Raw genomic sequence first — 15,715 nt, forward strand, 5'->3', positions numbered from 1 at the left:
CTGTCAGTTAATCCTGGGCACAGTTTGGTAAAAAAAAAAAGGTCACTGGTTGGTTGTCCCCCACAAATAGTCAAGTAATATGTAGCATATCATAAGCCCAATTATAAAATTTCCTTTAGACATATTCAAAACTCAATAAGGAACAAAAAGGGTCTGGTTAGAAACTATATAAAGGGATCAATAAATATATGGTGATGGTTTGGGGGGCCTTAATGAAGCTGCCGTGCATTTCCCACTTCCAGGCTGATCTACAGTACAAATGTCACCATGCCAAGTTAATTCCGCATGTGTCAACCAGCTAAATCTGCAGGGGGTTGAATACTACTTATAGGCACTGTATATGGTGATGGTTTGGGGGGCCTTAATGAAGCTGAGAGATTCCCTTTAACTGAAATAGGACAATCCGTTTGTTCTATTGAGACAATCGGATGAGAATCTAGTCGGCATGTGACCGCCCTCTCACTATAGAGTAGAGGGGAGTCCTGACACTGTGCACATTGCAGCAATTCGGCAATCTGCAGACACATCGAGTGACTGCAGAAAGTTTTCTTCAGTCTGGAAAACACCTTTCTGGATAATCTGTCAGGGTAATTACATTCTAAGCTATGCACATTGCCATTTAGTGCAGCGTGCCCTAAGAATATTCTCACCTTTATATTTGTTTATTCAGATCCTTTGTGCTTATAACCAGAAAACCGACTCTGAAGTAGTATGTATAGTAGGCGCTCGGTGCCCCATTAGCGGTGCTCAGCGGTCCGGAGCACCTTCCTTATGTCAGTTATTCCTCGCTGCATTGAGAACCTAATTTACTTATCACATCAAAGTCGTCTTTGATTATTCTTTGGATAAGCCGTCCTCTATGGCGATCTGCATTTTGCCCTCATAGACTTCCTGTAATATTTTATTATTCTATAAAAAATAAAAAATAAAATATTCTCTTGACAGATTGAATTAATTTCTATGAAATAAGAACGGACATCAGTGTGCATTATGTCTAGTTGGAAATTGTATATATAGGATGGATGTAGAGCATACATGTATACTCACTTTTTTTGCATGTTGGACATTTGCAGTTCTTACATTTGCAGGATTCTCCGCAGGTACAAGAAGCTCCTAAGAGGGAAACAGGAGTTTTATCATGGAGCAGAAAATGACATATATTCAATGATCATCAAATGCTATAGATCTGATACTCGCCACAATAAACACTATTCTCAGCGGCAGCACACACAACTATACAACCCATTAGACACAGTCAGAAATACACAATGTTAGATTAAAAATCCCGACATTGTAACATTTCTCTTTAAACCACAATAATGTAGATGTTTTGCTACAAACATCACTATAATTATTCTGATTGTAGTAAAAATATTCAGTGTATTGTCTTAGCATTGCCCAAAATGGATCTGAGCTCCAGGCTACACCTGCATTTAGTTTCCTGCAATGTCTCTATATCCAGTGTAATCCCCTTCTTACCTGATGAGCAGTTACAGTCCTGAGGGTCCATGGCTCTGGGGTACAGATGATCTGTAGGATTGGTGGATTCTGTGTGCGATGTTGAATGAAGTGAACAGTGACTTTCTGTCTTTTATACACAAGATACTGAGCTAAGTGCAAACTCTGCCCATAAGTCAGTGCACCCCCCACCCAGTCACATCCACATGTGTAAGGACAGTGTACAGTGAGGAGCTGTGTGCAAACCTGCAGAGTCACATAGACGGGGATGATCCAACAGAAATGTCTGTGATTTACAGTCACTGTATTACAATTACTATAATACCTCTAAGTATAAGCGCATTACTTATTGATATCCAACTTCTTACAATATCTTTATCCAGAGATTAATATATGTTCTGCGAATGTTGTTACTTTTCAATAAAGAATCTACATAAATCTGCTTATGGTTTAAAATAAGAAACAAAGTAGTAATTATAACTTGCATATGAAAAAGTGTTAATAAATCGGACACATAGAGTTTGGAAGAGTGATGTTTCTCCTTAGGTCATGTAGACACAAGCTGCACAGATGATTGCATGTAAATGATATGTCACCAGATAAAGTGGAATTCTTCTTTGTATCTACAGTCAGGGGCTTTTGTATGAATTCCTAAGAAATGGGATTCAGACGTTTCCCAGACAGAGTCGCTGACATCAATAAGGCAAACATTAATCATCTTTATTTTTATATAGCGCTAACATATTCCGCAGCACTTTACATACATTATTATCATCACAGTCCCCATTGGGGCTCACAATCTAGATATTAATAATTGGATATTGTCTGACCTTCTTTCCGGTAGTGTCTATCTTTTTACCTGGACACATTAGCATATTATACTATGGAGCCCCCATCGGAGCCATTAATGGGGGCACAGGAGTGTGAGTGCAGCCTTAGATGAGTGCAGTGTGGTGAGTACAGGGATGTTCAGGCTGGGTGTGATGAGATGAGTGCAGTGTGGTGAGCACAGGGATGTTCAGGCTGGGTGTGATGAGATGAGTGCAGTGTGATGAGTACAGGGATGTTGAGGCTGGGTGTGATGAGATGAGTGCAGTGTGGTGGGTACAGGGCTGTTCAGGCTGGGTGTGATGAGATGAGTGCAGTGTGGTGAGTACAGGGGTGTTCAGATTGGGTGTGATGAGATGAGTGCAGTGTGGTGAGTACAGGGTTGTTCAGGCTGGGTGTGATGAGATGAGCGCAGTGTGGTGAGTACAGGGTTGTTCAGGCTGGGTGTGATGAGATGAGTGCAGTGTGGTGAGTACAGGGCTGTTCAGGCTGGGTGTGATGAGATGAGTGCAGTGTGGTGAGTACAGGGCTGTTCAGGCTGGGTGTGATGAGATGAGTGCAGTGTGGTGAGTACAGGGTTGTTCAGGCTAAGTGTGATGAGATGAGTGCAGTGTGGTGAGTACAGGGCCGTTCAGGCTGGGTGTGATGAGATGAGTGCAGTGTGGTGAGTACAGGGTTGTTCAGACTGGGTGTGATGAGATGAGTGCAGTGTGGTGAGTACAGGGCTGTTCAGACTGGGTGTGATGAGATGAGTGCAGTGTGGTGAGTACAGGGTTGTTCAGGCTGAGTGTGATGAGATGAGTGCAGTGTGGTGAGTACAGGGCCGTTCAGGCTGGGTGTGATGAGATGAGTGCAGTGTGGTGAGTACAGGGATGTTCAGGCTGAGTGTGATGAGATGAGTGCAGTGTGGTGAGTACAGGGATGTTCAGGCTGGGTGTGATGAGATGAGTGCAGTGTGGTGAGTACAGGGATGTTCAGGCTGAGTGTGATGAGATGAGTGCAGTGTGGTGAGTACAGGGCTGTTCAGGCTGGGTGTGATGAGATGAGTGCAGTGTGGTGAGTACAGGGGTGTTCAGGCTGGGTGTGATGAGATGAGTGCAGTGTGGTGAGTACAGGGATGTTCAGGCTGGGTGTGATGAGATGAGTGCAGTGTGGTGAGTACAGGGGTGTTCAGGCTGGGTGTGATGGGATGAGTGCAGTGTGGTGAGCACAGGGATGTTCAGGCTGGGTGTGATGAGATGAGTGCAGTATGGTGAGTACAGGGCTGTTCAGGCTGGGTGTGATGAGATGAGTGCAGTGTGGTGAGTACAGGGTTGTTCAGGCTGGGTGTGATGAGATGAGTGCAGTGTGGTGGGTACAGGGATGTTCAGGCTGGTTGTGATGAGATGAGTGCAGTGTGGTGAGTACAGGGCTGTTCAGGCTGGGGGTGATGAGAAGAGTGCAGTGTGGTGAGTACAGGGATGTTCAGGCTGGGTGTGATGAGATGAGTGCAGTATGGTGAGTACAGGGCTGTTCAGGCTTGGTGTGATGAGATGAGTGCAGTGTGGTGAGTACAGGGTTGTTCAGGCTGGGTGTGATGAGATGAGTGCAGTGTGGTGAGTACAGGGTTGTTCAGGCTGCGTGTGATGAGATGAGTGCAGTGTGGTGAGTACAGGGTTGTTCAGGCTGGGTGTGATGAGATGAGTGCAGTGTGGTGAGTACAGGGCTGTTCAGGCTGGGTGTGATGAGATGAGTGCAGTGTGGTGAGTACAGGGTTGTTCAGGCTGGGTGTGATGAGATGAGTGCAGTGTGGTGAGTACAGGGCTGTTCAGGCTGGATGTGATGAGATGAGTGCAGTGTGGTGAGTACAGGGCTGTTCAGGCTGGGTGTGATGAGATGAGTGCAGTGTGGTGAGTACAGGGTTGCTCAGGCTGGGTGTGATGAGATGAGTGCAGTGTGGTGAGTACAGGGTTGTTCAGGCTGGGTGTGATGAGATGAGTGCAGTGTGGTGAGTACAGGGTTGTTCAGGCTGGGTGTGATGAGATGAGTGCAGTGTGGTGAGTACAGGGTTGTTCAGGCTGGGTGTGATGAGATGAGTGCAGTGTGGTGAGTACAGGGTTGCTCAGGCTGGGTGTGATGAGATGAGTGCAGTGTGGTGAGTACAGGGTTGCTCAGGCTGGGTGTGATGAGATGAGTGCAGGGCTGGAGGTGACGGCTGTGTGCAGAGATGGGGGATGTAGACAGTGTAGTCCAGGCTGAGTGCACACTGATCATTTCTCCTGCTGAGGTCACACTGCACACAGCACTAAATCATCTCTGGGGAACAGGAACAAGAACCATGATTAACTCTTTGATAGCAGCTGCAGCTAAATAATGAAAACGGGGATATCGGCTATCAGGTATTTGCATATAGCTGTAGGATGGGCCCTGAGGATAAATTCCTCCTGTGGGCCCCTGACACCCCAGTCCGACACTGGTTAAAATCATTCAGTAGCTCTACAAAAAGTCACAGTGTAGCCCCGGCCTCACGTGAACACTTAGGAAGGTCTTCATCTATTAAATAAGTTTAATTTCTTCGTTATCGATATTGTTGGGTAAACCAATATATCAGGGATTTCCAAGCATTGCCATGATCCTGAATGTCACATCTGTTAGATACACAGTGTAGCCCAGAAAATGCTCTTCAAGAAGGTGTATATGAATAAGTAAAGCGCTTATATTTATATCATTACATAGAATGATTAAGGTGACTGCTGGTAACAATGTCCGTCACCATAGACATGTCTGCCGGGTCATACTTTGTCCTGGGGGGCTGCAGGTTTGCACACAGCACCTCCTTGTTTGTCCTGACACATGTGGATGTGATGTGGGCGGTGGGTGGTTTGTGATCAGGGTTTGCACTCAGCTCTGTATCTGCTGTATATAAGGTGGAGAAGAACTGTTCACTTCATTCAGCATCATTTCCAGACTCCACCAATCCTACAGATCATCTGTACCCCAGAGCCATGGACCCTCAGGACTGTAACTGCTCAGCAGGTAAGAAGGGGATTGCACTGGACCTGTTACATGTAGCAGTGCTGAGTGCGGTAATTAGTCATTTTCTTAGATGTTCCTCTGGTTTAATGTAGGACTGCGTGCGCTTCTATTCAGAGAAACAATATAATGTGTTGGACAGGAGGAAATGATCCCATTCCATAAAAAATCATCTTCACCATCAGATTCCATATAGTGACTTTTACTAAACGCTGGATGGAAACAAGGACGCAGCTGTGACACCCCAGGGGTCTGGTTGCCACAGTGATAGAGATGTTATGTCTGAGAGCAGGTTCATGAGCTGCGGCTTCCTATAGTCACTTCCATGGAAACAGGCGAGGTTATATATCCTGTGGATTGGAAATGAATGCTCACGATTGTCAATGTGCTTACTAGAAATCAAAATGTTGTATCTCTACAATCTCTGTATACAGCAGTCTTCTCACCAGTGTCTCCTCCCCAGGCTGCTGCTCCTGCTGTCCGGCTGAGTGCAGTAAGTGCAGCCAGGGCTGTGAGTGCAGCGATGGATGTGACACCTGCAGCTGCTGCAAGTGATCGGCGCTACACAAGGGACCACCAAGGAGTCTGTTATATCTGCTCTATGTACAATGTGACCCGGGCTCCAGTGATTGCCATGTGTGCAGTATATGTGTAATACATGCTGATGATGTAACTGCTCTTCTAATGTAAAGTATAGATTTCCTGTACCTGCCATACTGTATAATGCTGCCCTGCTACACTTCTCACTTATGTTCCTCCCAGGGGCGGACACAGACTGTAGTGGGCCCCTGTGCAAGAAATTTTTGGGGGGCCCCCCCCCCTGCGCTTCATAAGGCAACAAAGTTATGTAAACATAACCCCCCCATGTGCAGCTCTCATCCCCCCCATGTGCAGCTCACCCCCCCGATGCATCTCTCATCCCCCCCCGTGCATCTCTCATCCCCCCCGTGCATCTCTCACCCCCCCATGTGCATCTCTCACCCCCCCATGTACATCTCTCATCCCCCCATGTGCATCTCTCACCCCCCCATGTGCATCTCTCACACCCCCATGTGCATCTCTCACCCCCCCCATGTGCATCTCTCATCCCCCCCATGTTCATCTCTCATCCCCCCCATGTGCATCTCTCATCCCCCCCATGTGCATCTCTCATCCCCCCCATGTGCATCTCTCATCCCCCCCATGTGCATCTCTCATCCCCCCCATGTGCATCTCTCATCCCCCCCATGTGCATCTCTCATCCCCCCATGTGCATCTCTCATCCCCCCCATGTGCATCTCTCATCCCCCCCATGTGCATCTCTCATCCCCCCCATGTGCATCTCTCATCCCCCCCATGTGCATCTCTCATCCCCCCCATGTGCATCTCTCACCCCCCCCATGTGCATCTCTCACCCCCCCCATGTGCATCTCTCATCCCCCCCATGTGCATCTCTCATCCCCCCCACTCCTAGTTAATTAATTGTATTTAAGAAAAATAAAACTTGTTATACTTACCCCCATGCGATCCCTGCAGAATCCTGGCGCTCGTCCACGTCGCTGCCACCAGGCTCTCCTGACGTTCGGCCATGTGACGGTGCCACATACATAGCCAACAGCTTTTGTTTTGGCCAAAAGATTTTTAAAGCCGCCACCACGATAAGGTAGACTCTTCTGGGCGGGCCCTACTCTAACCTATTAAAATTTTCTTAAAATATCCAATACTCTTTTTAGATATATTTTTATTTAGTTTTCTTTAAGGGAATGTGTCATATACATTTTTTTTTTAAATGACCAATAATACCACATACAGGGAATACCGCCACACCATCACCAGACCACATATTACCACAACATAGTGACCGAATAATACCACACAGAAGGGAGAAAAACTGCCACACCATGACCAGACCACATATTACCACCACATTACTAATATTACCACCACATTACTAATATTACCATAAGTGTCATTATACACGGGAGCTCTATACATGGTATGTATAATGTAAGTGTCCAGGTAATCTAGTGATCACCAGTGACATTATACACAGGAGCTCTGTATATAGTGTCAGTGTACAGGTAATACAGTGATCACCAGTGACATTATACACAGGAGCTCTGTATATAGTGTACAGGTAATACAGGGATCACCAGTGACATTATACACAGGAGCTCTGTATATATTGTCAGTGTACAGGTAATACAGTGATCACCAGTGACATTATACACAGGAGTTCTGTATATAGTGTCAGTGTACAGGTAATACAGTGATCACCAGTGACATTATACACAGGAGCTCTGTATATAGTGTACAGGTAATACAGTGATCACCAGTGACATTATACACAGGAGCCCGGTACATAGTATATAGTGTAAGTGTACATGTAATGCACTGACTCACTGGTGACGTCTCTAGGTGAAGTCCTTCAGCTACGCTTTTCTCCTTCATCCAGCACAGACCGCCATCACGTCTTCCAGCCAGAACTCGTCTCTGCATAAAATAACACAGTTATCTAGAGCACATTCCCCAACTTCTACATTACGCAGCTGAATACAGACGTGCATCCACCATCAATATATGGTTAGTTATTATGCAACCTACCATTCCAAATATAAATTGTAATCCACCACGGTGCCCCCATTAACTGTAAATAGGCACTTAATATATAATTTAATTAGAACCTCTACTCTATACTTCCTGCTCCCCGCATTCATTATTTACATGCACCCCCTGCCCCAATTCATTATATCATGTCCGTGCTCTCCCCACCCCATCGTCATTTATCATTTACTCTCCCCCACCCCACATTCATTATGTGCAGCTCATTATCCCCCTACTCCCAATTCCCCCATGTGCAGCTCATTTTCTCCCAATTCCCCCATGTGCAGCTCTCACCCCCCCATGAGCAGCTCTCACCACCCCCCCATGTGCACATCTCTCATCCCCCTCCCCCACATGTGCCCCTCTCTCATCCCCCTCCCCCACATGTGCCCATCTCTCATCCCCCTCCCCCACATGTGCCCCTCTCTCATCCCCCCCATGTGCAGCTCTCACCACCCCCCCATGTGCACATCTCTCATCCCCCTCCCCCACATGTGCCCCTCTCTCATCCCCCTCCCCCACATGTGCCCCTCTCTCATCCCCCTCCCCCACATGTGCCCCTCTCTCATCCCCCTCCCCCACATGTGCCCCTCTCTCATCCCCCTCCCCCACATGTGCCCCTCTCTCATCCCCCCCATGTGCACATCTCTCATCCCCCTCCCCCACATGTGCACCTCTCTCACCCCCCCATGTGCATCTCTTATCTCCCCCCCATGTGCATCTCTTATCCCCCTCCCCCATGTGCATCTCTTATCTCCCCCCCATGTGGATCTCTTATCCCCCCCCCCACATGTGCACCTCTCTCACCCCCCCACCCCATGTGCATCTTTTATCATCCCCCCCCACGTGCACCTCTCTCATCCCCCTCCCCCCACATGTGCACCTCTCTCATCCCCCCCACCCCATGTGCATCTTTTATCATCTCCCCCCCCCCCCATGCATCTCTTATCACACACACACACCTCCCATTCCCCCCACTCCTAGTAAATTGAATTTTGAAAAAAACAAAACTTGTTATACTTACCCCCATGCGATCCCTGCAGAATCCTGGCGCTCGTCCAAATCGCTGACACCAGGTTCTCCTGACTTCCGGCCATGTGACGGCGCCGTCACATGACCGGAAATCTGGGGAATCATGAAGGCGCCGGACCCGGCGCTTAGCATGGGGCCGGGGGCCCCATGAGGAGAGAGACTCACAAGAGGGGGCCCCCAACGGGGCTCCAAGGGGGCCCCTACCGGCTGGGCCCCACACTGGAGTCAGGGCAGACATGCCCTGATGGCGGCCCTGCTGGAGGCTGGAGGGGCCCCCTCTCCCTCGGGGCCCCCGTTCAATGAACCGGCTGCACGGGCGGTAGTTCCGCCCCTGGTTCCTCCTTATCTGTACACAATCTTATATTATTTCTGTATATCAAAGTCTTTTTCTATTCCACCAATAAAGAAGCCAATAAAAATATAGTAATTGTTATCAAAAAGATCAAGTCTTGTAAGATGTTTAATCACTCTATACAGATCCTCATCTATATAATGTAACAGCAGTAACTGTGTCCACCATGTGCTAATTATCCATGACCGGCGTCTGCACCCGGCACACCCTCTTGCTCAGGGCCCCAGCATAGGGGTGGCTGTCCTGCAGCTCCGTCGTCTCCTGCCACTGTGACGTGTCAGGGCAGAGGGTGCGATGACGTCACTACAGCACGCCTTCTGCTCTGAGCGTCACAGTGCAGCGACTGAGCCAGATGACGGTGGCGCTGGAGTCCTGACCTGACGCAGCAAGGAGAGGGGAGTATTTGATTTTTTTTTCTTTTATGTATGGAGCTATATATGGGGCCTATACTGCATGGAGCTATATATGGGGTCCATTATTCTGTATAGAGCATTATATGGGGTCCATTGTTCCGTATGCAGCATTATATGAGGCCCATTATTCTGTATGGAGCTATATATGGGGCCCTTACTGTATGGAGTGTTATATGGGGTCCATTATTCTGTTTTGAGCATTATATGAGGCCCATTATTCTGTATAGAGCATTATACGAGGCCCATTATTTTGTATGGAGCATTATATCGGGCCCATTATTCTGTATGGAGCTATATATGGGGCCCATTATTCTGTATGGAGCATTATATGGGATCCATTATTCTGTATAGAGCATTATATGGGGTCCATTATTCCGTATGCAGCATTATATGGGGCCCATTATTCTGTATGGAGCTATATATGGGGCCCTTACTGTATGGAGTGCTATATGGGGTCCATTATTCTGTTTTGAGCATTATATGAGGCCCATTATTCTGTATGGAGCATTATATGGGGCCCATTATTTTGTATGGAGCATTATATGGGGCCCATTATTCTGTATGGAGCTATATATGGGGCCCATTATTTTGTATGGAGCATTATATGGGGCCCATTATTCTGCATGGAGCTATATATGGGGCCCATTATTCTGTATAGAGCATTATATGGGGTCCATTATTCCGTTGCAGCATTATATGGGGCCCATTATTCTGTATGGAGCTATATATGGGCCCCTTACTGTATGGAGTGTTATATGGGGTCCATTATTCTGTTTTGAGCATTATATGAGGCCCATTATTCTGTATGGAGCATTATATGGGGCCCATTATTTTGTATGGAGCATTATATGGGGCCCATTATTCTGTATGGAGCTATATATGGGGCCCATTATTCTGTATGGAGCATTATATGGGGTCCATTATTCTGTATAGAGCATTTTATGGGGTCCATTATTCCGTATGCAGCATTATATGGGGCCCATTATTCTGTATGGAGCTATATATGGGGCCCTTACTGTATGGAGTGCTATATGGGGTCCATTATTCTGTTTTGAGCATTATATGAGGTCCATTATTCTGTATGGAGCATTATATGGGGCCCATTATTTTGTATGGAGCATTATATGGGGCCCAATATTCTGTATGGAGCTATATATGGGGCCCATTATTCTGTATAGAGCATTATATGGGGTCCATTATTCCGTATGCAGCATTATATGGGGCCCATTATTCTGTATGGAGCTATATATGGGCCCCTTACTGTATGGAGTGTTATATGGGGTCCATTGTTCTGTTTTGAGCATTATATGAGGCCCATTATTCTGTATGGAGCATTATATGGGGCCCATTATTTTGTATGGAGCATTATATGGGGCCCATTATTCAGTATGGAGCTATATATGGGGCCCATTATTTTGTATGGAGCATTATATGGGGCCCATTATTCTGTATGGAGCTATATATGGGGCCCATACTGTATGGAACGTTATATGGGGTCCATTATTCTGTATATTATTATTTATTGTTATAGCGCCATTCCTTCCATGGCGCTTTACATGTGAAAGGGATATACATAGCACAAACAGTTACAATAAATTTGAACAATACAAGTTGGCGACTGGTACAGGAGGAGCGAGGACCGTGCCCACGAGGGCTCACAGCCTACAAGGGATGGGCGAGGATATAGTAGGTGGGGGTATAGAGCATTATATGAGGCCCATTATTCTGTATGAAGCATTATATGGGGCTCATTATTCTGTATGAAGCATTATATGGGGCTCATTATACTGTATGGAGCATTATATGGGGATCATTATTCTGTATGGAGGACTATGTGGTGCCCATTATACTGTATGGAGGACTATGTGGTGGCCATAATACTGTATGGAGCACTATGTGGGGCCATTATATTGTATGGAGAATTATATGGGGATCATTATTCTGTATATTATTATTTATTATTATAGCACCATTCCTTCCATGGCGCTTTACATGTGAAAGGGATATACATAGCACAAACAATTACAATAAATTTGAACAATACATGTCGGCGACTAGTACAGGAGGAGCAAGGACCCAGCCCGCGAGGGCTCACCGTCTACAAGGGATGGACGAGGATACAGTAGGTGGGTGTATAGAGCATTATATGAGGCCCATTATTCTGTATGACGCATTATATGGGGCTAATTATACTGTATGGAGCATTATTTGGGGATCATTATTCTTTATGGAGGACTATGTGGTGCCCATTATACTATATGGAAGAATATGTGGTGCCCATAATACGGTATGGAGGACTATGTGGTGCCCATAATACTGTATGGAGGACTATGTGGTGGCCATAATACTGTATGGAGGACTATGTGGGCCCATTATACTGTATGGAGGATTATATGGGGATCATTATTCTGTATGGAGGACTGTGTAGTGCCCATAATACTATATGGAGGACTATGTGGTGAGTACAGGGATGTTCAGGCTGGGTGTGATGAGATGTAAAGCACCATGGAATCAATGGTGCTCTCAAAATAAATAATATTAATATTATATTACTACTTTTTATTTTTAATACAGATTTTTATATGGAAAAAATATTGGAAACAAAGATTTAGACAATAGATCATTCTCTGATGACGGCTTCACTGTAACCTTATTAGAACAGGAATTGCTCAGTGTCAGTGATTCATGTTCTGTCTTGAAGGTTTAGAGCCTGAGCGGCCTCTCCTGGTAACACCCAGTACTGCACAACAGATGGAAGCATTTTCTCAGTTCTGCCAGTAGGTGTCAGTAGCACTCAGTGTAACAGCATCACGGAAAGATCGGGAGACAGAAAAGCAGAATCTGGGGAAATAGTGGAAAAGTGCAAATACATGGATGGATGTATACATATTTCAATTTTCATATTTTGAATTGTTCATTATTTTCACCTTCAAACAATTATATTCACCTTCAAATCTAATTCTAATAACATTTGTTCCAGATGTGACTGGGAGATAATCTCCCTTAATTTTAATGATTAATTTATCTCCCGTAATAAAATTATATCATGTATTAACATGATTATTTGCTCTGTGTATAAAAAGTCTGTGTCACGCTGTGTTGTCCAGGCTGCTCTACACTGGCTATTCACAAGCGCGGTCCCACTACTGATTGGCACCGGGGTTTTGACCTGCTCCGTTTCCGACCTGGGCCGGTTCACCCCTCATTAGGACAACCTGGTAGCTCTGAGCTCCCCCAAAGTCACCATATTGATGCCAAACTTAGTGCGGACACCCGATTGACATAGCACAGGGAAGCTCAGAACTCCTGGACTTAAGCGATCCACCAGCCTCAGCCTCCCCAGTAGCTGGGATTACAGGCGCACACCACCGCACCCTGACTAGAGGTTGCAGGAGCCGTGACGTCACTGGGAACAACATCACCATCTAGTGTCTGCTGGATGAAATTGCTATACAGTCAGCTAAATATGTGGTAGTGTACACCTGCAAGTCTGTGTTAGGTGAATACATGTGTGACGCCCAGCTGCGCTTGGTATCACAGATCCTAGAAGTGTGCATTGATAGATTCCTGCACAAGAGGCCCCCATAAACATTCACACATCTCCACCTTCCACCTCAGACCAGCAGAGGGAGCCCGTTAAGGATATAAATAGGGAAGGTGGAGCCAGGCAGTTCAGTTCCTCTGGAGAGTTCAGCAAGTACAGGTCTGAATGCAGAGTTGTGCTCAGTTGAGTTGTAGCTCAGAATGATGAGCTTTAAGTGTGCCGGCGCCATAAGATCGGTGAAGCGCAGCAAGCTGCCGTTAGTGTGTATAGCCTAGTGAGGGCCCGAGTAGGCCGAAGGCGAGTGGAGAGTTAGTACATAGGGGGCAGAGAAGCTTAACTAGCTCACCCCGAAGAAGTTACCAGACACCGGGTCCGAGCTTACCGGGATCTCTATGACCCAGTAAGGTATAACCGGAATCCCTGGAGAACTACAGGTCCCAGGATCGCTAAAGTGCTGATACGTAACAGAGCCGGGAGACACATAGGCCCCGCAAGCTGAGGAGCGTGTACTCCAAGAAAAGGCCCTACCACAAGGTCAGCCAGCGCAGGACAGAGACAAAGTTAGGCCTAGCTCCAGGCAGGTCAGAAACTTACTACGCAGAGGCAAGAAACAGGAGGCCCTACACCCGCTCATTGGGGAGGATCCTGATATGCACCCTTCACCCTACAGTGCTCCGGGATGTGCCTGATTTTCCACCAGTAAAAGGTACTGAAGTGACTACTATGTCCGTCCCTGTTCTTGCCCTGACCCGGCTGGGTCTCGCCTGTCCTGCATCCCCTTTTCCGTACGCTGCCCTGAGGCCTAGCTCCACCTGTGGGGAGCTATACCATCGAGCTGCCTTATCATCGGCCTTAGTGGATTGCGCAGCACTGGTGATTCTTACCAGAAACCACAGGTGGCGTCACGAACGGTTATAAAACTAAGAAACTTATTATCCCCCTTTTTAAAGAGTGACCCCAGGGTACGGGCCCGGGAGCCGACCACCGCGACATCCCCAAGGCCAGGCAAAGGCCCGGGTACCGAGTCATCCCCATCCCCTGGGCTAGTCATCTCTCCTGGCGTCACGAACAGGATAGCGTGCCCGCTGCATCGACGGAGGACAATGTTCGGGACTATGCCTGGCGTCTACAGGGGGCGCTGCGGGCTCTGAAACAGGTTTGTCCGACCAGCATAGATAATGAACACAAAATGCTGAAGGAACAGTTTGTCCGGGGACTGAGGTCTCCAGAAGAGAGCATGACTGTACGTTGGTGGTCCTTGGATCATCCAGATGCCACCTTTGACAATCTTAAGGACATGGCTATAAAAGGACTGCAGCCCCTGGAAACAAACGCCGTCCAATGTTACCAGGGTGGGGCTACCCCAGTGCCTGCTACACCCACCTTTTCCCCGGTGGCTGCTGAAGCCAAGGTTCCAGCAACGTTCCAGCAACGTCCCCTAGAGAGCTTGACAGTCTGCGCTCTGAAGTGCGCCAGTTGAGCAAAACCTGTTATGTTCTGCTACCAGAGCTAAGGAAAGAGAGGAGATCTGTCCCTACGATAGAACTCAGCTGAATCCCTACGATGTAACAGGGAACCTGATCCTGCGATCAGACCTGCTAAAGTCCTAAGCTAGTCTGTACGGAGACCTATAGATGTGGGGAAGGAATCCCTACAAGTACTAAGGACTGGGAGGAAAATGGGACACCTCCTAACAGAAATAGTAGCAGACAGACGAACAAACAAAATATATAGAACATAGAGGTCCGAAGACCAAGCAAACTAACAGAGTTAGATACAGAGCACAGGCTAGCTAGAAAGTAGTTATACAATGAAGTCCAGCAAAGCCAGAAGGGCGGAGCAGGATTAAATAGGCCAACAAGGTCATGTGACCAGCAAAGGAAAAAACCTAAGAGCAAGGTTCTAACAGTACCCCCCCTTCTAAGAGGATCCTCCGGATCCCCTAGGACCAGGCTTATCAGGAAATCTCCTGTGAAACGCTCTGATAAGTCTGGACGCGGAAACATCATCTGACCTCACCCAAGAGTTATCCTCGGGTCCGAAACCTTTCCAGGCCACAAGATACTGCAAACTACCTCTATACCGTCTAGAGTTAAGGATGCGAGAAATTTCATATTCCCCGTCCTCCACCACCGGAGGAACAGAGGCAGAGGCGTCACCATCCGACACAACAGCTTTTTTTAACAGATAGACATGAAATACCGGATTAATTCTCCAGGAGGTAGGAACCTCCAACCTAACAGCAGATTGGTTGACAACCTGAAGCACCTTAAAGGGCCCTACAAACTTGGGACCCAATTTCTTAGAAGGAATCCTCAACCGCAGATTCCTAGAGGACAACCAAACCATGTCACCAACAGCGAACAAAACCTCCTGTCGTTTCTTATCAAAGTAGTCTTTAGATTTTCTGTTGGCCTCCTGAAGATTACCACGCACATCCGTCCAAACTCTCTCCAAATCACCGGAAAAATTCTCCTCCTCAGGCACGGCAGA

General features: G+C 47.1%; 1 long non-coding RNA gene across 1 annotated transcript; it reads right to left on the reverse strand.

Moving 5' to 3' along the window:
• Positions 1-655: 655 nt before the first annotated feature.
• On the reverse strand, positions 656-1,566 carry LOC141152903 (uncharacterized). Its single transcript, XR_012247185.1, has 3 exons — positions 1,480-1,566; positions 1,048-1,113; positions 656-909 (listed from the first exon to the last, which is right to left on the reverse strand). It is a non-coding gene; the product is annotated as an uncharacterized lncRNA (long non-coding RNA).
• Positions 1,567-15,715: the final 14,149 nt, after the last annotated feature.

This window comes from Phyllobates terribilis, unplaced genomic scaffold (genome assembly GCF_046119375.1).
Source record: "Phyllobates terribilis strain yellow unplaced genomic scaffold, ASM4611937v1 Scaffold_7__3_contigs__length_470593459, whole genome shotgun sequence".
NCBI classification, from domain to species: domain Eukaryota; kingdom Metazoa; phylum Chordata; class Amphibia; order Anura; family Dendrobatidae; genus Phyllobates; species Phyllobates terribilis.